Source organism: Schistocerca piceifrons, chromosome 6 (genome assembly GCF_021461385.2).
Source record: "Schistocerca piceifrons isolate TAMUIC-IGC-003096 chromosome 6, iqSchPice1.1, whole genome shotgun sequence".
Taxonomy (NCBI): domain Eukaryota; kingdom Metazoa; phylum Arthropoda; class Insecta; order Orthoptera; family Acrididae; genus Schistocerca; species Schistocerca piceifrons.
Window position 1 is genome coordinate 530,618,559 of NC_060143.1, and position 22,654 is coordinate 530,641,212.

At 44.1% G+C, this 22,654-nt stretch overlaps 1 protein-coding gene and 1 non-coding gene across 2 annotated transcripts in view; one reads left to right on the forward strand and one right to left on the reverse strand.

The window, feature by feature from the left end:
* Positions 1-22,654, reverse strand: part of LOC124803440 — a 1,230,576-nt gene that overhangs the window by 74,938 nt on the left and 1,132,984 nt on the right. The window lies entirely within an intron of this gene.
* Trnat-ugu lies at positions 19,330-19,403 on the forward strand. Its single transcript has one exon. It is a non-coding gene; the product is annotated as a tRNA-Thr (tRNA).

The following is a 22,654-nucleotide window of genomic DNA, read 5'->3' on the forward strand; positions in this document are numbered from 1 at the left end:
TCTTTCTAATGACATCTTGACGGAACCTTAATGTTTACTGAACCTCATCACTCTGCGGAACCTTAATGTTTACTGTATCTCATCACTTTGACCGCCGGCCGGTGTGGCCGTGCGGTTAAAGGCGCTTCAGTCTGGAACCGCGTAACCGCTACGGTCGCAGGTTCGAATCCTGCCTCGGGCATGGATGTGTGTGATGTCCTTAGGTTAGTTAGGTTTAATTAGTTCTAAGTTCTAGGCGACTGATGACCTCAGAAGTTAAGTCGCATAGTGCTCAGAGCCATTTCAACCATTTCCATCACTTTGACCTTTCTTTCATGTATCCCCATTCCACAATCTTTTCCCTTTTTACTGTCTCTTCCATCGATAGTTGAAGTTAATCCTCTGATTTAACCAACACAACTTGATCACCTGCGTATTTAGTTGCTTTTATCCTTTCTCCTCCTAAAATTATGATTCAGTCTTTTTCTAAAGCTTTATCTGTTAGTTACTGACCACAAATGTTGAAAAGCGTTTTGTGACAAATAAGACCTTTGTGTAACACCTCATACAACGCATGTTTCATATGTCTCCTTCTCGCCAATTCCTGTTACTACGCCTTGTCTTGTGTAGAGCTCTATTACTAGTTTTCTGCCGTTCCCGTCTGCATTATAATAGTTTAAAAAGAATCATTTCTCCTAGTAGTAACTCAGATTAGAGATTCTGCTTTCCTAAACATGTTGAGTGTAAACTTATCCCGTGTAAGTCCTAGGCAAAACGTACTGTAAGAAAAAAATTCACTAATGTGGACAAACACTTGTAGTTTTCAGTGGGTGGTTCATCTCCTCGTTTGGGTTCCAAGCACTGTCTAAAGTCGGTCTCTTCGCGAGTATGAAACAGATATACAAAGGGTAAATTTATTTAAGTTTTGTAAGAAAATACTATATGGAATCGGAGATAATCAAATTATTATCGATTCTGTAGTAACGTCGCTGCTCAACTGCGGTCTCTGATTCAAGGTGTTACGGGTAATGTGTTAAAGTAACTTTAGATCGAGAGATGTGTGGAGGACTGTCATGTGTAAAGACGTGTTGTATCTGATGTGTGCTGGATATATACTTACTCGCTACAGCAGTACTGAGTTTTTCATTTGCAAGATACTTTAATGTTTACTAACTGTAAAAGGAATCTCAACAGAAGTTGGGAATAATTAAAGTAAAGAAAATTGTTCTGTTATTAATGCAGTACTCGTATTCATAATTGAAGATTGAAACTATGTATAGCACTTATATCCAATGATTTAGTAAAGCTAATTTTCAATGTGTAATCAGTTTATTGAGTGTGTTAATTGTGAGCATTATCAATTTTCAAAGAGTCAGCATACAAATTTTAAAGTTAGTGCCATATTGTTTCTTACCCTAATTCAATACCAGTTTCCAGATCCGTGTCATTTTTGATTAACTACTTTTCTCAAGAAGTTATGTCACAGTCATATTCGATTTAATTACAATGTATTCTAGCCAACAGGCTTGCACAGTAGCTGTTTGCTAACTATAAAATGTAAAGGACTAACGGAAAGTAGTGAGAAGAGCATTACCACTGCGCAGGTAAAGGTAAGAAATTTTATTATTTCAGCGATAGCATTCATTAAGCAAAGAGACCATTATTTTCAAATTGATCAAGGTTTGTTTTATTACCAGGGTCAATTTCAAATCAATAGTATTGCGTTAGATTCAGTTTTTGAGCGACGTAAATTTATGCCGTTTTGGTTAGGCTTAAGGTCATTGAAACTTTGCATTCTCGCAGCTAAATGAAATCTACATTCTCGGAGTCAGAAAGTTCAGTACAGGGCAAAGCGTATAAGCGACGAGATAAAATACACATTCACATGTCATTCCCATTCTAGCAGTTGTGTTACAGACTATCGTCAGTTACGTAATTTCAATCATATTTCAAACGTACATGTTTCAAGTAGTGCTACTATTTCACGACCTTGAATGAAAGCGAAAAAGCTAGTATATAGTAATGGAGCAAGGGCACTATTCTTTATGCAGGAACAACGTTCTTCTAACGCTGTGTTTTATTCCGACAAACAAAGGAGTGAAACTTCCTGGCAGATTAAAAGTGTGTGCCGGACCGAGACTCAAACTCGGGACCTTTGTCTTTCGCGCGCAAGTGCTCTGCTAACTGAGCTACCCAAGCGCGACTCACGAAATGTTTCTGTGAAGTTTGTAAGGTAGGAGACGAGGCACTGGCAGAACTGAAGCTGTGAGGACGGGTCGCGAGTCGTGCTTGGGTAGCTCAGTTGGTAGAGCACTTTCCCGCGAAAGGCAAAGGTCCCGAGTTCGAGTCTCGGTCCGGCACACAGTTTTAATCTGCCAGGAAGTTTCATATCAGCGCACACTCCGCTGCAGAGTGAAAATCTCAAATGGTTCAAATGGCTCTGAGCACTATGGGACTTAACATCTATGGTCATCAGTCCCCTAGAACGTAGAACTACTTAAACCTAACTAACCTAAGGACACCACACAACAGCCAGTCATCACGAGGCAGAGAAAATCCCTGACCCCGCGGGGAATCGAACCCGGGAACCCGGCCACGGGAAGCGAGATCGCTATGGCACGACCACGAGCTGCGGACTGAGAACCTCATTCTGGAAACGATGGAGTATTTAACGCCAAACGCCAATGTTCACCACAAACAGTGCACCGATGTCCAGTTCTTACGAGACGTGTCCTTTCGCTCTGGGAACAATCCTTTCTAACTTACCCACACGAAAATAAATTATAATGTGCGTTACAAATAAATGCATATACATGCATACTTTTGAAAGATTAATCTTTCACTCTGATGCATCTTCTCTAAATATATTTCTAGTTGTAAATATATTTGAGAGAATAGTACTATCTTCTACACCAAGGAAGAGAGGAGTCAGAGAAAAGTTCTAAATTGCTCTGATCACGTACTACGACAAAGGAAAGTAAGTTTCCAAAATCCAGTTGTATGAAGAAGAACAGCGCTCTGTGTGGAAATTTAAAAAAAATAAAAAAATAAACGACAGTAACAGTTGTAGAGAAAGTATATTCTCTGTTAATGTCAGTTACGACAGTTATCTTGTGTTCAAAACGAAAATGTTATTAATCTTCTCTGTAGTTTTCGTGATTAATCTAAGACACAGAAATTAAGACGTATTTATGACCACGGCGGATCAGGTTTCCCGCTCCTCGAAAAATCTATCGATGTATCGAAGCGGGAGTGCTCACGATTGTTGCTGACCAGCTGCAGAGAAATTACGAAGGGAAGACGAAAATACATTGATTATTCCCAGCGAAACACCATACTAAGGCAGTATACACTCCGATTCACTTTGCTCCGGTATGATATCAGTGGATAACTATTATTCTTTGTTTCAACAGCGATGTGCAACCTTTAATTATTTGTACGTGGACTTGTTACACGTATGAGTGCCTCCCTTTATGTGACGACAAACGGTCTTCTTCCCTTGCGGCATATACGTTTACAGTACAAAACATTACTGACCTCCGTAAAACGGCCCGCTGGTCGCTTTGGAGAGCTGTAAATGGTGCTGAACCACATGCGGTGTTCGTGCGACGCTCGGCAGCTAACGCACAGCATCAGGTGGTCTTCGCTTGTTGTGACTCCTCTTCCACTGAGTGAAGTTTCTGGGAAATCCGGTTATTGCACTTGCCGGGTTCTCGTCAGCGCCCGCGCTGGATCTCAACAATCTACGCGATTAGCGACCGAGAGGACAGCGCGGATTTCCAGGATCACAGTCACATCAGATTCCCTGAGTATCGATATGGACTTACTTGCAGTAGGAGAAGTATTCAGACGGACGGTGCTACAACATCTGGTGTTACAACAAGCGTGAGTTCGGTGACCACTGTTGCAGGTCTCTTTACACGGCAGCAGAGAGGTGTACTGCCAGCAGTGCGTTCGGCGACAACGCTGGACACGGGAGCAGCGACAAATCGTCTTCTCAGACGATTGTTGGTTCTGCGTCACGACGCATGTTCCCGTGTGTGGAGTCTTTAAGGAGAAGGAACTATGCTATATTTCATGCGTCATCGTCATACGTTTACAGCACCTGGCAGATGCTGGGGGTTGCCACTAACTGCGCAACAAGGTCACGTCTGGCACACACAACCGATTTGTTGGTGTAGCTGCCATTACATTCGTCATGTATTAGGGCTGGTGGCACTGTTATGTGTTTGAGAACTCTGTGGTGATATTTTTCAACAAGATGACGTAAACCTGCATGTTGCTCATGCTGTCGTGCTCCACCCTGATACCATCACTGACACAATGAACGTACCATATGTACTGCATCTTACAAAATGTGCTTAAACTGACGGACATAACCTCGATGCAAGCATGACATTGGCGAACAAGATTCTGACGCACCCTGACAGATATCCTTGGTGTGTTTCGAATCACATCTCAGGTAGCTATAGTTTTGGCAGGTAATTCCACCTTCGTATCCACTGGGGTCTCATATACAAGCGACTTTAAATATCCCCATTGGAAATCAAGGGGGTTTAGGTCAGATGACCTCGCAGGCAATGGTATAGGACCTCCACTTCCTATCTGGCGAATAGGAAATACAGCATTGATATGGTGAGGAAATCCATGCTGAAGTGAGGCGGTGCACCGTCATGTTGCATCCACCTCCTCTCATGAATAGCCGAATGGTACGTTCTCCAACAACACAGGTAGAACTCTTTGGCCGAACCTCAAGTGCAGCTGGCCATTCAGACGGCCAGGTAGATGACATCGCACAGTGAGATTGTCGCCTACAATGCTGGCCCAGGTATTCACAGCAAAACGTACTTGATGATGTGACTCTACTCACACACTAGTATGTGTAACGCCCATTTCACACGCAATACGACGAATACTTGTAGTAGCGTCCGTTGCAACACTTTCCAGCACCTCCTCTTCAAAATCGGGTCGGTGAGTTGCCAGGTACCCCGTTTTTTCTTTCCAATGAATCACTCTCCCGCATTCGTCGACTGAGAGAAATAAACACTCTTTGCGACGGATGATACCTGTTAGGAAATTGTTCCCTGTACAACTTTTCAGCAGCGAGAACATTGCAACGTACTTCCCGCTACACAAAGAGCATGTCAGTGAGTTCTACGAAACTATACCGATACTGCTCCAACGTTTTGTACAGTACGTTTCTAAATAGCACTCTATAATGAATGGGTCGTTGATAGATGACGCGTTCTGTGACGGGACAATGTAAATGCGATACAACAGAGCCACCTTATGGACAAGTAAGGGAGACAAAACCTGCATCGAGACTTCCTAGGGATCAGGATCGTCCTCCTTGTTTCCTTGCAGGAAATAAAGAATATACATGTAAATAAACAGCACAGAGCGTGTAAACTTGTGCACCTTTTAGTTGTAAATATGCTGGAAAACAGTAACGCGAGAAAAAGCGGTAGGCAAGTTTACTTCCACATCTCCTAACGCTGGATTCTCCGACCCCAGGTTCCCTACCTCAAACTTTTCAGTGGAGAGTTCTCTATGTCCTGTTACACTTCTGCACGAGCTTACAGAAACACTCTGTATAGTGAACTGTTGAAGTGTTTAACTTACGAGGGCCGTTTGAAAAGTCCGTGCAAAGTCCAAGAGATGGCACCACCGGCGCGTATCGAGGTCATGTTTAGTTAGTAGCATCTTTGGAAAGAACGCACACCAAGTTTCAGCAATATTGGTCTATTTCTTTGTGTTTGGCATTCATGTGAATCAAGGAAGTCGAGTGATTGTCAACAAATGGACGAAGAAGAATTTCGTGTGGTGATTAAACATTACTTTATGAAAGGCAAAACGCCTCAGGAGACTAAAGAGAAGCTTGATAAACATTACGGAGACTCTGCACTTTCGATTAGAATGGTTAATAAGCGGTTTGAAAATTTTCGAATTGGCCATTTTGGCACAAGTGATGCTGAACGTTCTGGACGCCCTGCGGAGGTTACGACTCCAGAAATCATTGATAACATCCATTATATAGTGATGGATGACAGAAGAGTTAAGGTGCGTGAGATTGCTAGTGTTGTGAGCATCTCGAATGAACGGGTACATAATATTTTGCATAAACATTTGGACATGAGGAATCTATCCGCAAGATGGGTTCTGCGATGGCTCACGCTTGACCAAAAACGGAATCGTGTGAAGTGTTGCAAGGATGGTTTGCAGCTGTTCAGGAAGAAACCGAAGGACTTCAAGCGTCGTTTCGTCACTGTGGATGAAACATGGATACAGTACTATATTTCTGAGACCAAACAACAATCTAAACAATGGGTTACCAAGAGAGAATCTGCACTAAAAAAGGGGAATACCATTCCTTCGGCCGAAAAGGTTATGGCGACTGCCTTTTGGGATTCGCAAGGGATAATCCTCACCCACTATTTGGAAAAGGGTAAAACTATTAGAGGTGCATATTATTCATCGTTACTGGACCGTTTGAAAATCGAGCTGCAACAAAAACGCCGGCGATTGCACCGCAAAAAAGTCCTTTTCCATCACGACAATGCACCAGCACACACCTCAGCAGTTGTGGTGGCAAAATGAATGGAAATAGGATTCCAACTCATTTCACATCCCCCCTATTCTCCAGACTTGGCTTCCTCGGACTACTGTTTGTGCCCCAATTTGAAGAAATGGCTGGCGGGACAAAGATTTTATTCAAACGAGGAGGCGATTGCAGCAACTAATAGCTATTTTGGAGACTTGGAAATTCCTATTATTTGGAAGGAATCAACAAATTCGAACAGCGTTGGACGAAGTGTATACGTCTAAAAGGAGACTGTCGAAAAATAAAAAAGGCCTACCCCAAACACGTAAGTAGTTTTTATATGTGCACTGACTTTTCAAACGCCCGTCGTATCCCGGCTTTGTCAAGTACATGTATATGGAGTTTGAGAAGTATGCTCTGTACTGAAGTTGAGCATAACACAATATTTCGCTCACTTATAGTATTCTCTCATCCTATTGATTTCTGCCTCAGAAGCCACACCTTCCCTGTCGGACAAAAGTTTCCAATCGGCGAGATTTTACTCGGTCACTTCTGTCTGTTAATCTGCAACGATGGCAAAAGAAAGAAATGACGAATCGTGCTTCTTCAGAATGTTTTTCTGTTGAGCTGCAAAATGTGCTCTGGTTTCGCAACTGATTATGCATAGCATCTGAATGGTGGAAGTCTGGTTCGACTCCACAACACGTTCGCTGTCTCAGCTTGTCAGAAATGAGCACTCAAAGAGGTCGATTCTTCAAGGTGCGTCCACACTACTCGTGCTCGCCACACTTGTTCTCGTCATACTCGTCTGTCTGGAGACTTGTCAAACTTGTCTGACTTGGGCTCGTGCTGCTTCTATCTTCGTCCACACTGCTCCAGTTGCTTGCCAGGCTTTGGATCGTGAGGATCCGCACCGTACTCGCAGTTGTTTGTCTTCCGCGGCTGATATTTGCAGTGCAGATTTTCAAATGCTTTGAAAGCGAACCAGTTTAGAGCGTTCACTTACTCAGCGCCAGACTTCCCAGGCTCAGTCTTCCTCTGGTGGATCTTCCTGTAAGTGTCCTATAAGCTGATCATTTTTTTATTTTATTTTTATTTCGGCCATATACACGCCGAGCTCTGTCGCGATGGAATCCCACGCTTCAATTTTTTTTTTAATTTTTTTTTATATTGGGAGTTTATTGCATCCCACAGCACAGGGTACTGTTCTGAATTTAATGACAAAATCGTCGGTCCACTCCATTTAAAAAGAAATGCCGATATCCACAACACAAAGAATAATACCAAGACCAAACTGTACGAGTGCAGCGAGCCAAGTTGCCGTCCACGCCACCCGCGTAGCTCGCCGCGCATCCCTTTGATGCACCGACAACAGCCGGAGCCAGACAAGCCATAAGCTCGGGCGACTAGCAAGCCTGTTTCGCGGCTAGCCCTCGGAGCCTACCTCCGTCCACATTACTCGTAAGGTCGCAAGTCTCACGAGTAGCGTGGACGCACCTTAAGGCTCGATTCACACGGTGGGCAACGTCACGTCAACGTCAGTTTTCCTGCCGGCCGGTATACTTCGAAAGAATAGTTTGACGTTGACGGTGGGGGTCACGTGGTTGGCGAACTGCTTACGATTGGCTGTTACGTTTCTATCTGTTCTGCGGCTCCTCGCATGGCACGAGTTCGATTCTGCTAGCAGTGTTCTCCACATCGAAAATATCTACTGAGTTTTTAGTTATAAAATGTTTTATAAACGACGAGAAGTTGTTCGCCAAAATGTGGAGTTGTATGACATGAGCTGCAATAAATACAGCGACACCTTGTTTAAAGAAGAAATATGGAAGAAAATTGGATTGATTATCGGTCGCCCGGGTATGAATATTGTAGGCCTACTGCAGATTATATTTATTTTCTATGTAATGTATTTAGATGTATAACATCGCACCTGCATCTATTTATGTATGTATGTATGTACTCACGATTAGGAGGTGAAAACGCTTAGCAGAGGTTAGAGCCTTCCTGCTTTCCAGTTTCACAATTATTCGCGAGTCGTGAAAGTTTATTTCGACATTGTTTGTATGTAATACTTATCATTCCGAAACAAATATGAGTATTCTATGCCACATAGTCATTTTGGCTAGTAGTTTACTTATGTATAGTATTTATTTACATACTTTCTGGTAGTGAGTCTCACTCAACATTTCGTATGGATACAGCTTATTTAAGTACAACTGCAGTAAAAAGTTCGATGTTCCACATCCATATACACTGTGCAGCTGGTTCTCTGCAGTGCCAAATTTTATGCAGGACGAACTGTAGCAGATTTAGATCTACATAACAAGGGGCCATAAATTGTGAATGTTTAGTTCAAAAATGGTTCAAATGACTCTGAGCACTATGGGACTCAACATCTGAGGTCATCATTCCCCTAGAACTTAGAACTACTTAAACCTAACCAACCTAAGGACATCACACACATCCATGCCCGAGGCAGGGATTCGAACCTGCGGCCGTAGCAGTCACGCGGTTCTAGACTGAACCGCGGCCGGCGTGAATGTTTAGCCTATAGATCAATTTGTTGATAGTGTGCAGTATTACAATAAATATTCTGTTGTATAAAATACGTAAAGGTACAGAACAGGAACCCTCAAAGGAATTGGTAAAGCTGAAGCATCAGACTCACCTCAAACGACCCATTAGTTTTTCTCGTGGAGAAATTGCATGGCGCATGTTTGTGTCTGCTTTGTTGATGCTGCTACTTATCAAAGATAGCGAATTAAAAAATTGCTGTCTCGACATTCGTAAATATTTATAAAATGACGTCTCCTCTTTTTCCAGCTGTCTATACAATGTGTGATATTCGCCTTCACACATTCTCTTCAAAATCATTTTCTTCACCCACGTTCGTTTTGATTTCCTTGCCAATTTCCGCTCTCTTTGCTCATCATCTAAAGCAATTGCAATCGTAGCAAGTTCATCAAGACTGAATATAATGTCCGCCATCGTCTCTCGTGAAAAACTTCTGTGAGTTTCCAGTAACGCGCCAAAACGTGGTTGAAGTTTTGCCGTCGCTTGACGTTCCGTCCAGTGTGAATGCAAGTGGATTTTTGACGGTGTGTGACGCCACTGACGTTGACGTGACGTTGCCCACCGTGTGAATCGAGCCGAAGAGTTGCGTTTCAGCAGCACACTTAATTTGAATATGCGTCTGTGGGTGTGTGTGCGTACATGCCATATGCATTGTCGTTACATATACCCGTTGAGATGGCAGCTACGGATGTGCACAAAGTGAAGGACGGTACCGCAGGAGTGCAGTGGTATGTAGTGTGCACCGACCGTGACTGCCCTGCGATTCACAGCGCGCTGCGCTGCGGCGTCGCGAGGAGGCGACGACGTAATGGACGCCTGCAGCGGACCCGGCGAAGGGAATTGCGTTCTGCGCTCTCGCTCTCTCATTCGCCTCCAGGGACGCCTGGCATCTAAATTACTCCGACGTGCCGGGCCGTAGCGCCGAGCAACACCTACGCTCTATTAATAGTCTCGTCTGCCAAGGCGGCGGTAGAAGACGGTACCTCTCCGCCACTACACTGCAGCGGAAAGGTTCGTAGCGTCGCGCAAATGCGCCATCGACTGCAGGTTCACCGGGCCTCCACCCGTTCGAATCATCAGCGAAATATTCGCCACAAATACACGGAAAGACAATAAAAAGCCATGCACCACGGAAGAACTGTCCGAAAGCGACGGGATTCGGTAGAAGTGATGTAAAGTACATGTACAGGCAAACAAATGATGACAGTTTCAAGAAAAGTGGATGATGTATTGAAAAGAAAGAGCTTCACAAACTGAGCATGTCAAAAACGCGTTGGTCCACCTCTGTCCCTTAGGCTCTGCTTGTCATTGATTATAGAGTTGACAGACGAATATCATGCAAAATTCTAATTTGAACAGTTCTCGGGTATCCGACTGGGTAGCGTCGTAATTTCTCCACAATATTTCGGCAGACATACACGCTGCCATCTTCAGGTGGTTCTTGACGAATGCTGTGCTATTCCTCTCGGTGCCCTATATACACTAGCCGTTACCCCCTCCACCGTTCCAGTCCTGGTGTCTTTGGTGCGGCCGGCGCGGAGGCTACTGGAGGTGGTCGGGGAAGCGGCGCCTGGGTCTGAACTGGGGTCTGCAGTCTCCCTGCTGCCGCCGTCGCGGGCGGTCCTCGATCTCTGGGACCGCATCTTTCTCTCCAGGCTGAGTGCAGGGTTCCAAGCCTGACTAAGCTGAAGGCCGCTGTCTTTATTAATTAGATCGTCCTGTAGTCTGATTTCGATGGCCTCTTTAGTAACGCAGTCCCAGTAGTAGGAGAATTGACAGAGTATTTTTGTTTTTTCATAGTCCATAGTATGGTGAGTCTTTATACAATGGTCAGCCACAGCTGATTAAGTGGCCTGGTGTAATTCGGTATGGCGCTTGTGTTCGCGGCACTTTTCTTCTACAGTGCGCACTGACAGGGAATTTGATAAACGCCTGGTTTTCGAAGGCCTAGGTCATCTTTCACTGAACCCAGTAGAGTCAAGATTTTTGTAGGGAGTCAGAATACACATTTCACATTGTGTTTCCCCAGGATTCTACCGATTTTTCTTGAGTTCTTTCCGACAAACGGAATGCACGCCAATGACTTGTGTTCTTCTGTTTCTTCTTCTTGTTCTCTTGGCGCAGTCTGTCTGAGTGCGTGTCTTATTTGCTTCTGGTTGTACCTATTTTTCCGAAATGTTGTCTCGAGGTGCTGCAGTTCTGCTGGAAGGCTCTCATACATCTGAAACTTCTTCAATTAAATGAGTGTGTCTGAACTTAAATTGCAGAATGACTGAGAAGATGAAACTTCTACGTTATTTGATTCTGAAACAGCTGAGTAAATCTGAACGTACTGAGCCCACTTTCTCTTTACTTTTTCTTATCATGTCAACACTGACCCACAATATTCTAGAGCAACGCAGCCTGACTGCTCAAAAAAATTACAACCTCACTTCAAATAATTAATTCAAAAGAATGGCCCTGACTAAAAAGAAATCGTAAGAATAACCTATACATTTCATTAAGCACTTACCTCACAAAAATCTTTATTACGTCAACTACAGCAATACAGCGAGCGTCAATATTGGCAGCTAAATAAAGGATTCTAACCACTAAAGCCACTAATTACTAATAGGCATGTGGTTATCAAAAACCAAATAATGTATTTTTTTTACCTTAATAATGTGACATCCAGTTGAAACACGAATATAAATCGTCATTGACATCTGGTACAAAGATATATAATCATGAATAATATTCAATCTCCAAGTCGAACATGTACAGATCGTTAGCCTACGGTAACACTTCAGATCTCTACCCACCATCAACGCTAACTTCTCACTGCTGGCTGTTCACCTCGAACTGCCCAACAGTACTTCCATCACTGCTGCCGACTAACTTCCAACTGCCCAGCACTACTGGCGATTAACTTCCAACAACGAGTCCAATCAGCCACAGAGTCTCTTACAAAGAAAGCGCGCAGTCAGAGGTCCAATACAAAGCGCTACACAGCGCTGCCAAAACAGAAGCAGCCCACTTACACATCATTACTGGGGAAGAGATCCGACAACCTAGCTGGCCTATGCAGGGTTTAGCAAGCACGAAGACAAACAGTAGCAAACTCAACGAGTGCAGGGCGGGCATTATCTTGCTGAAAGGTAAGTCCAGGATGCTTTGCCATGAAGGGCAAAAAAAAAAAAAAAAAAAAAAAAAAAAAAAAAAAAAAAAAAAAAAAAAAAAAAAAAAAAAAAAACGGGGTGTAGAATATCGTCGAGGTACAGACGTGCTGCGGATGACAACGAAAGCTCAAATGGTTCAAATGGCTCTGAGTACCATGGGACTTAACTTCTGAGATGATCAGTCCCCTAGAACTTAGAACTACTTAAACCTAACTAACCTAAGGACATCACACACATCCATGCCCGAGGCAGGATTCGAACCTGTGACCGTAGCGGTCGCGCGGTTCCAGACTGTAGCGTCTAGAACCGCTCGGCCACCCCGGCCGGCAACAACGAAAGGGAGGGGGGGGGGGGATCATGCTAGGAAATAAAATCGCACCCCAGGCCATCACTACTGGGTGTTGGGCGACACTCAGAGTGGTATCCCACGGTTGTCCGGAGCTGTGGTTGGGGCTCATGCCGAAGTGGAAGTCTTCACTGAAGTCAATTCTACTCCAGTCAATAAGATTCCAGGCTGTAGGACCGATACCACTGCAGATGACTTCGTTGGTGTTCAATGGCAGTCAACGCGAGAAGTGTTACGAGCTCAGCCCCCATTCAGAAGGCCTCCTATTAATGGTTCTTGTGGTCAGTGAAGCACCAGCTGCACGTCGGATCGGTGATAATAATAAATCCTGGGATCTGAGTGGCTCTCTGTCAGTGCTCGGTCTTCACGTTGTCACCTCTCCAGGTCGACTGCGTCTTTCTCGAAGCTATGTTGGGTCATGGTTCACCTACCTTTGCCAACATCGTCGAATAATGTCATCGAACCTATTCAAATGTCGAGAGATTCGCCGATAACTCCAACCGGCTTCCTTGAGACCAACTACACGTCCTCTCTCAAAAGCTGAAATCTGCGTATCATGTTCACGCGCCTTACTGCCAAGCTGAGAACACGGAACTAAATTCGCGAAAACTTTATACCCCGACATCAACATGTGTCCTGCTTAATATTCTCGCTAGCTGCGCGATGAAATTGTGCTCCAGCGTCACACGTTCATCCATCGGTCGCCGAATTTTAAAATTTTGCATTTTCCGTCGATATCTGTACGAATGGCAGTTTGTGACCAATTTGCATAGCTTTGCGTCACTCCTTGTGGTGCGTTCTCGTTCCCTTTTCTTCCCGAGAGGCGTAGGCTACGTGCTGGCACCATGGTCTGACCCTTCTCTTTCTCTTACTTAAGATGCAACTCTGATATACAAAAGGTCATATCTTTCTTTATTTGATTTTGCCATATCATGATATAGCAGTGTCACGAGCAGGATACAAGCCCATATCGGCAAGTGAAAGACAATTTCAGAAACTGAAAGCAACAAATATACCCATTGCGGTAACATCATTATTTTTATAGGTGGAGTAGCAGAAGGCAGGGGTACCTTTCATTCTGAACTGATAAACTGTATCCTCTACCTCTACCTTTGGAGGATGCACAGAGTGGCTGGGTCACTGAAGCACTTAATTTTGGAAGTGTGAATTATCAACATGTTTCGTGCTGTATAAGGCAAGTTTCGTCATGGGACTGATGTTAATCGCCGGCCGGAGTGGCCGTGCGGTTCTAGGCGCTACAGTCTGGAACCGAGTGACCGCTACGGTCGCAGGTTCGGATCCTGTCTCGGGCATGGATGTGTGTGATATCCTTAGGTTAGTTAGGTTTAATTAGTTCTAAGTTCTAGGCGACTGATGACCTCAGAATTTAAGTCGCATAGCGCTCAGAGCCATTTGAACCAATTTTGTTGTTAATCACAGAAAGTGGAAGTGATAACAAACGTTTGTTTGTATCTCTGTAACAATGTATCCGGAACTACTTGATTAGAGACGAGAAATGAGCTGAAAACGCTACCTCTCCGTGAATACCTATAGTGCGGATTCGACACCAAGTTGGATTCGTAAGAGCCACCAAGCATATCCAAAGAAAGCGCTGATGATAGTTTTGGGAAAGGATTATGTCTTAACGAAACAATTTTTTTCTTTTTTCTTCATCCAAAACAAGTTTCAAGGAGGTTTCACCATTCCTTATATTGTTTTGATTGTTTTGTTCGTTTGTCTGTCTGTCGTATGCGGTGCAGCTGATATTTTCATACAGTTTCCCACGTGCAAGTTTACTGGTTTCCACGTTGTCATGACACTGTGAAGTTGTTGTCGCTAACGAACAGTTTACCACTCTTTCTCACACATTTCACTGTTTCTCACATGCGTCTGTGAAGAAAAGAAGGAAGTTGAGGTTACTTGAGGCAGAATTCTTTCCCTGGACATATTTATTTCAAGGCAAACACGTACACTAACAGCGAGATATTATGCCAAAGATATAAGGGTTTCATATCTCGCACCGGACTGTAACACAGAGTTGGCAGATGTTTAAACTTTCGCATAAAAGCCATGCACTGGAGTTCATAGTACGCTTTTGCTACTGAAGTTGCAAAAACAGCAAGAATAGCAAATAAGGAAACTTGACTTATTGTGCGTCTTTTCTACATTTGAAACGCAAATGTAACGCCAAGAAACAGTACAGTAGGAAGTGTTCTTCACACTGATATGAAAAGTATGGATGTAGATGGACTCAACATGTGGACTATCGTCTACGGCTTCTTGCAGGTCTGGTGTACATAAAACGACTCCCCAAACCAAATTTCGTAGTTAACTACTAACTTCTATAGACGCCTGCTGTTTATAGACAATAAATCTTATCATTCATAATTAGAGTTGTAAAACTAACGTAAGTTACCGAAGACTATCAGAATTAAGCGTATACTACAGTATTTTTCCTAGTAGGCTTGGTCAGTTAAGTTCTTAAACACTTTAATTTTACGTTAGACGTGTTCTATAGCTATAGGGCGTTACTTCAATTCGTTTTGTTTGCGTATGCGATTAGTGCTTTGCGACATTCCTCTCGAAATTGGAATCGGTGAAACGTCTAGAAACAGAGTGAGGGCCGTATAACGTATACAACATTTCTGATTACGTCGTTATCCTCCTGTCTGTTCTTTAAAAAAGCAATATATATAGCAAAATTGAAACTGTCAGTCTTCTGCTCATGTTTTATTCGTCAACTGTCGATTTGTACCTTGTAATAGAGCGATGTTGTAGCAAAAATACAGAAACCAAGTCAGATTTACCATATAGCATTAGAAAACGAAATTTCCGCAAAATTGAAAAAAAACTTAAAACAAATGTTTCCTTTATTTCTGTAGAATTTTGCAATTATGAATCATAACAGAAAACTTTTGCCTTTGATGAACTGGGTACAAAAGAGCTACAATAATTATATAATTTTTTGGTTTGTTTATGCATATAAACTGTACGTGCGTCAGAAGCAACTGATTTGGTTAAAGTTACTGATTTAGTTACTTAAGAGTGCAGCAGTTAGGCGATCAACTAATTTTTATTACTCATGAAATGCAATTCATACTTTGTAAGGGTATACACTGAAGCGGCAAAGGAACTGGTATAGGCAAGTGTGCTGAAATATAGAGACATGTAAACTGGCAGAATACGGCGCTGCGATCGGCAAGAAGTGTTTGGCGCCGTTGTTAGTTCGGTTATTGCTCTTATGATGGCAGGTTATCAAGATTTATGTGAGTTTGAACGTGGTGCTATAGTTGACGTACAAGCGATGTATCTCCGAGGTAGCGATGAAGTAGGGATTTTCCAGTACGACCATTTCACGAGTGTACCGTGAATTATCAGACATACGGTAAATCAACGGATCTCCGATATCGTTACGGCCCGTGAAAGATTAAGCAAAAACGGGACCAACGACGACTGAAGAGAATCGTTCAACGTTACAGAAGTGCAAACCGTCCGCAAACTGCTGCAGATTCCGATGCTGGGCCATCAGCAAGGGTCACAGTCCGAACCGGGTTTTCAGAGCCGAAGGCTCACTCGTGTACCCTTGATGGCTGCACGACACAAAGCTTTACGCTTTGTCTGGGCCCGGCAACACCCAAATTGGGCTGTTGATGACTGGAAACATGTTGCCTGGTCGGACGAGTCTCGTTTCAAATTGTATCGAGCGGATGGGCGTCTACGAGCATGGAGACAACCTCATGAATCCAAAAACCCTGCATGTCGGTAGGGGACTGTTCAAGCTGGTGGAGGTTCTGTAATGGTGTGGGGCGTGTGCAGTTGGAGTGATATGGGAACCCTGATACGTGAAGATACGAATGTGACAGTGACACGTACGTAAGCATCCTGTCTGATCACTTGCGCATTCCGACGGACTTGGGCAATTCCAGCAGGCCAATGCGACACCCCACACTTACAGAATTACTACACGGTGGCTCGAGGAAAACTCTTCTACATCTACATCCATACTCCGGAAGCCACCTGACGGTGTGTGGCGGAGGGTACCTTGAGTACCTCTATCGGTTCTCCCTTCTATTCCAGTCTCGTATTGTTCGTGGAAAGAAAGATTGTCGGTATGCCTCTGTGTGGGCTCTAATCTCTCTGATTTTACCCTCATGGACTCTTCGCGAGATATACTTATGAAGGAGCAATATACTGCTTGACTCCTCGCTGAAGGTATATTGTCGATACTTCGATTAAAGCCCGTACCGAGTTACTGAGCGTCTCTCCTGCAAAGTCTTCCACTGGAGTTTATCTATCACCTCAGTAACGCTTTCGCGATTACTAAATGATCCTGTAACGAAGCGCGCTGCTGTCCATTGGATCTTCTCTATCTCTTCTATCAACCCTCTCTGGTACGGATCCCACACTAGTGAGCAATATTCAGGCAGTGGGTGAACAAGTGTACTATAACCTACTTCATTTGTTTTCGGACTCCATTTCCTTAGGATTCTTCCAATGAATCTCAGTCTTGCATCTGCTTTACCGACGATCAACTTTATATGATCATTCCATTTTAAATCACTCCTAATGCCTACTCCCAGATAATTATGGAATTAACTGGTTCCAGTTGCTGACCTGCTATATTTTAGCTAAATTATAAAGGATCTTTCTCAGTTTAAAGACTTCCGCTCGCCACTAAACTCCACGGACATCAACATTATTGGGCGTATCTGGGATGCCTTGCAAAGTTCTGTTCAGAAGAGACCTCCATCGCCTCGTACTCTTACGGATTTATGGACAGCCTTGCAGGATTCATGGTGCCAGTTCCGTCCAGCACTACTTCAGATATTAGTCGAGTCCATGACCGTGTTGCAGCACTTTTGCGGGCTAGAGGTGGCCCTACATTTTATTAGGCAGGTGTACCAGTTACTTTGGCTCTTCAGTGTATGTGAAAAGCAATGAATTAGGAATCGTCGGCTCCCAGTTTGTCTCGCATGCGTTCAGTTCTGTTTCTTCCCCTACCATTGCTACCAATACTACAAGTAATCCTACAGTTTACTATGTTGATCACATAACTAATGGTTAAAATGGCTCTGAGCACTATCGGACTTAACTTCTGAGGTCATCGATCCCCTAGAACTTAGAACTACTTGAACCTAACCAATCTAAGGACATCACACACATCCACGCCCAAGGCAGGATTCGAACCTGCGACCGTAGCGGTCGCGCAGTTCCAAACTGTAGCTCCTAGAACCGCTCGGCCACTCCAGCCGGCGCATAACTGATGAGGAGGTATTGAATAGAACTGGGAAGAAGAGGAGTCTGTGGTAGAACTTGACTAGAAGAAGGGATCGGTTGGTAGGACATGTTCTGAGGCATCAAGGGATCACCAATTTAGTATTGGAGGGCAGCGTGGAGAGTAAAAATCGTAGAGGGAGACCAAGAGATGAATACACTAAGCAGATTCAGAAGAAAGTAGGTTGCAGTAGGTACTGGGAGATGAAGAAGCTTGCAAAGGATTGAGTAGCATGGAGATATGCATCAAACCAGTCTCTGGACTGAAGACCACAACAACAACAACCTATGTAGTAATCCAAAAATATCGAACAGCAGTGTTGATAGAGCTCAACTCTGCTCTTAGTGTACAGCGGAAACAAAAACATTTCCCTCGGCTAGGAACCCATACGGAGACTGCAGTGCTGGAGTAACGACAAAGCTGTCCTCCCCCGGGACGGAGTCGGGGCGCGCCAGGTGTCTGTGGCTGGAGAGCCCTGGAGCGGCCCGGCCTGCGGTTTTTGTGGCGTCGGCGGCTGGGCGGGGCAGCCACCCACGCGGACAGCCTGACGGACAACTTAATATCAATTCTCCACGCGCGCGCCGCCGCGTCTTCATTATTTGCTCATTACGGGCGGCCTTGTCTCAGCGCGTGACAGCCGCGGGCCGAGCCGCAGGCGCGCCGGCGGCGACTCAGAGGGTCAGCCGGGCAGACGGCCGTGAAGGTCGTGGCCAGCAGCAGCACCAGCCGCCAGTGAGCAGTACGCCACACGAGGCACCTCACACCTCACACCGTCTGGACGCCCACCTGCCGCTGTCACTCACACATCCAGCGCGCCCGCCTACAACTCACACCGCGTCACAAGACCAGCAATTAACAAGCCGCGAGGTTCGCAGACACGGAGGGTCGTGTAGAGGCGACGTACCCACCGTGACTTTCAGATGTGTACGGGAAGTAAAAACGACGTGCCGACAATTGTGAAAGCACAGTGGGGCAGAATTTTCGATGGTACCGCTGTCTTTGCCAGCCGAGTGACATAAGGTAAATATTTCTTATTATAACAACGGCAACGAAAACCGGCTCTCGAACAGATATCGTCACGAAAATCAACACACACTGTGCCTGTGTTCTACGAACTTTCTCGTGCTGCACTGTTTAACGCTCAATTGACGAAAAAATAAAAATGAATCAGCATCATGCATGAAGAGCTTGACGCAAAAGGACAAAAATACTACTTCATGATGAAGATTAATACCATCTTCATGTAGATACGGCTTACCGGCCAATGATCGTCTTCACTGCGGATGCACTCACATTGCCCGAACTATTACAGAAATCGGTAGATTGACTGCCATGAGTAATGAGTATAGGGGGCAGTGGCACTACAAATACGGTGTGTGGACAGCAAGTTGGAAATGTGGGTGTCCAGGGAGCGTGCCAGAAATAAGTCCCTGCAGTCGCACTATCCTCTGTGTCCTCGATGGCTAAGACGGATAAAGCGTCTGCCATGTAAGCAGGAGATCCCGGGTTCGAGTCCCGGTCGGGGCACACATCTCCAAATATCACCGTTGATATTAATCAACGCCTGTAAGCATCTAAAGGTCTGGATTTCATTGTAAATACTACTTCCTCCAGCTGTGATAAGAAGTTTGTATTTCGTGTATTATAATTAGTTCACCATCTGCAAAGAGTGTGTTCATCTCTGTTAGTTTTTTATCGTAGCTCAGAGCCGCCTGAAGCGTTGTTCAACGTAACGAGATAATGAGGCTGCCACATACCCCGCCGAAAGATACTACAACAACGGCAACGAAAACCTGCTTTCGAACATATCTCGTGACGCAAATCAGCCCACACTGTGCCAGTATTCTGTGATACTTCTTGTGCTGCATTGTTTAACTCTCCATTGACAAAAAAATTAAAGTAAATCAGCACTCTGCATAGAAGAGGCTGACGTAAATCAATGAAATACTACTTTCTCTAGTTGTGATAAGAAGTTTTAATTTCATGTGATATAATTAGTTCCTCATCTGCAAAGAAGAAGTTCTTTGCTTCATCTCAACCGATTCCCGTCAGATCACCGAAGTTCAGCTCTTTCGAGCTGGGCTAGCACTTGGATAGGTAACCATTCGGTCTGCCAAGCACTGTTGGCAAACAAGGTGCACTCAGCCCTTGTGAGGCAAACTAAAGAGATACTTGATTGAGAAGTAGCGGCTCCGGTCTCGTAAACTGACATACGGCCGGGTGAGCTGATCACGTGCCAGTCCATATCCTCATCCAGTGGCGCCTGTTGGCTGAGCGTGACACGACGGCCGGTCGATATGGTTGGGCCTTCATGGCCTGTTCGGGTGGAGTTTAGTTATCACAGCTCAGAGCCCACCTTTTTTTCAGTTCAATGATCTCATCCATATGGGGTGTTTCACAATTCCTATTACAGGCCTCTATGGATTGTAGAGGGGAGTGAGTTGATTAAGTCTGGATAACGGCCCCTTATCTGGAAACGTACCGGTTGGATATGCAACAATTTTGAAGATCACTTTCAAACCTCCAGCTTCACGGCACGCATACAGATTGAGAAGTGAGCGTTGTCGTCAGTCCCTTTTCTAATTGTAACACCAGCTACAACTTTATTTCGACCACGGTAAAGGTTACGCGAAACATACTTTCGCGAAAGGAAGGGGTGACTGTGGTGTTCTACGGACACCGTGCACTGTCGACGTTGAAAAGAACGTCTTTCGTCACCAGAAACGGATGCTCGAAGTATTGTCCATGTCATAGCCGCCCGAAGAGCGCATGGTCAGAACTCATTGTCTCCGCTGTGTGCATACCGTGAAGCGGGAAATTTGAAAGTGATTTAATCTTTTAATTTGTACATCATAACTAGGGCTGATGGCTAAACATCGATATCGATCTTTTTCCCAAAAATGTCGATGTAGATGGGCTACAGTTTTTTCATCGATTTAACGATAATTCGGCATCGAAAAGACAATATCGAGTGCCGATATTTTTCTTTTATATTTTTTTGCAATTTTCGATAAGTATTTGAAGTTGTTCTTTTGAAATCGTAATACAACAAATTTTGCTTTCCCTGTGTGAAGGAGTCTTACTACTTTTTGAGCTTTCATAATCTTTCTGTTTGACAGTGTGAAGCAAGTATAGACGGCACAAAGAAGAAGTCCGACTGACCGTGGAGAGAGGCGGGGGGGGGGGGGGGGGGGGGTGAATGGAATAACAGCACACCATTTTTAACGCAACTAGTGTATCATTTCTTCACATCGATCTTCTTCAAAAACAGTTGCTCAAACTGATGGTCTCTGCGGTAAGAGGAAATGCTGACGTAATCGGCGCTAGGTGCTAGCAACAGAAACTGCAACGTTTAACTTCACCAGGCAATTTTGACTCTAGGTCACTGGCATTCGCAGAAATGAAAAAAAAAATTTGAAGTCGACATGAAGTGTTCCAGACAAATCCGAATCTGACCAAACCGAAAACCCAACGACGAACCCATCGGTCCCCTTTTATTATGTCACTCACATGCAGCTACCATTATTAGCAAGTTGATTACCGCCAAGCGATCTAATAATAAGTCAAAAACACACAGCTCTAAGACTGGCAGTATATTTACAACGTGCATCCGATTCTTTTTCGTCGATAAGTTGATATATTTTGTCGATACATAACTGCCGATAATGATACTTTTATAAGTATCGATATATCGGTTTTCCAATATTTTTAAAAAGATCAACAGTCCTAATCCGAACAGTATATATTTCCGGCTATGGGTTCTACAGAAAGGCTTTATCTACTAACTCTCTTCTACAGCCTTAAGCCTGTAATAGTCCAAGATGCTACTCCAGGCGCGTGTAAAAATGAATGTGCGCAACGGAAAATACTGAACTCAAAAATGAAGATTTGGCCCTGCCTGAAGCAGATCTTAGGATCTCTTAATGGTTATATTATTTCCTCCTTCTTCCTCTTTAACACATAAAATACAATATAAACATAAATAAGTGATTCAGGAAACTAGTAACTACTAAATGATGAATGTGGTTTCTGGTTTTACATTTATTGTAGATTAAAACCCCTTGTATATATTACAAATGTTTATATATTCATGTTCAATGGACATAAAGAGATGCAAATGAATTTCCTAACTAATGTTACTGATCAGTTGCCCAAATCTGCCCTTTTTTATGGCTACACTATCTAATATAAATACCGCGAGATGACTGACATCATCTACGTACCAAACACTGGAAGACACCACTTTCGAAGATGCTCTACAGTGATGTGCAATCCCAGTGGAAATAAAACTTACGTGATCACAGCTGTTTAGCTTTATAGCCCCAATAAGCCGAAGCAATTAGTAATATCACCGTATGTACTGCGTCCGGTGCGTCGGAGTGATGGTTCTCGTACACGTCTGTGACGATGGAAGAACTCCAGCCACAAAATAGAAAAAGTCATTCAAACACTAGGACGGCAGAAGGCGATCCTCTGACTAGTATAATCTAATACTGTAGTCTCCTCTCTGTATTCTACAGACAGGAAACGCGAACTCCCAGCCACAAGGACGGAATTCAGAGTATACGCAGAAGTGCTCTCAATCACTGAATGCTGCATACTCAACGACGACTCCTTACCCGGGATATAAGTTCGCAACAGGGCAGTGCCTAACCTTTCTAACTATAAAATCTCCTGCGAGCAAAGACAGCAAGTCCGTCTGTACAAAAAAAAAAAAAAAAAGGCTGCCGGCCGGTGTGGCCGAGCGGTTCTAGGCACTACAGTTTGGAACCGCGTGA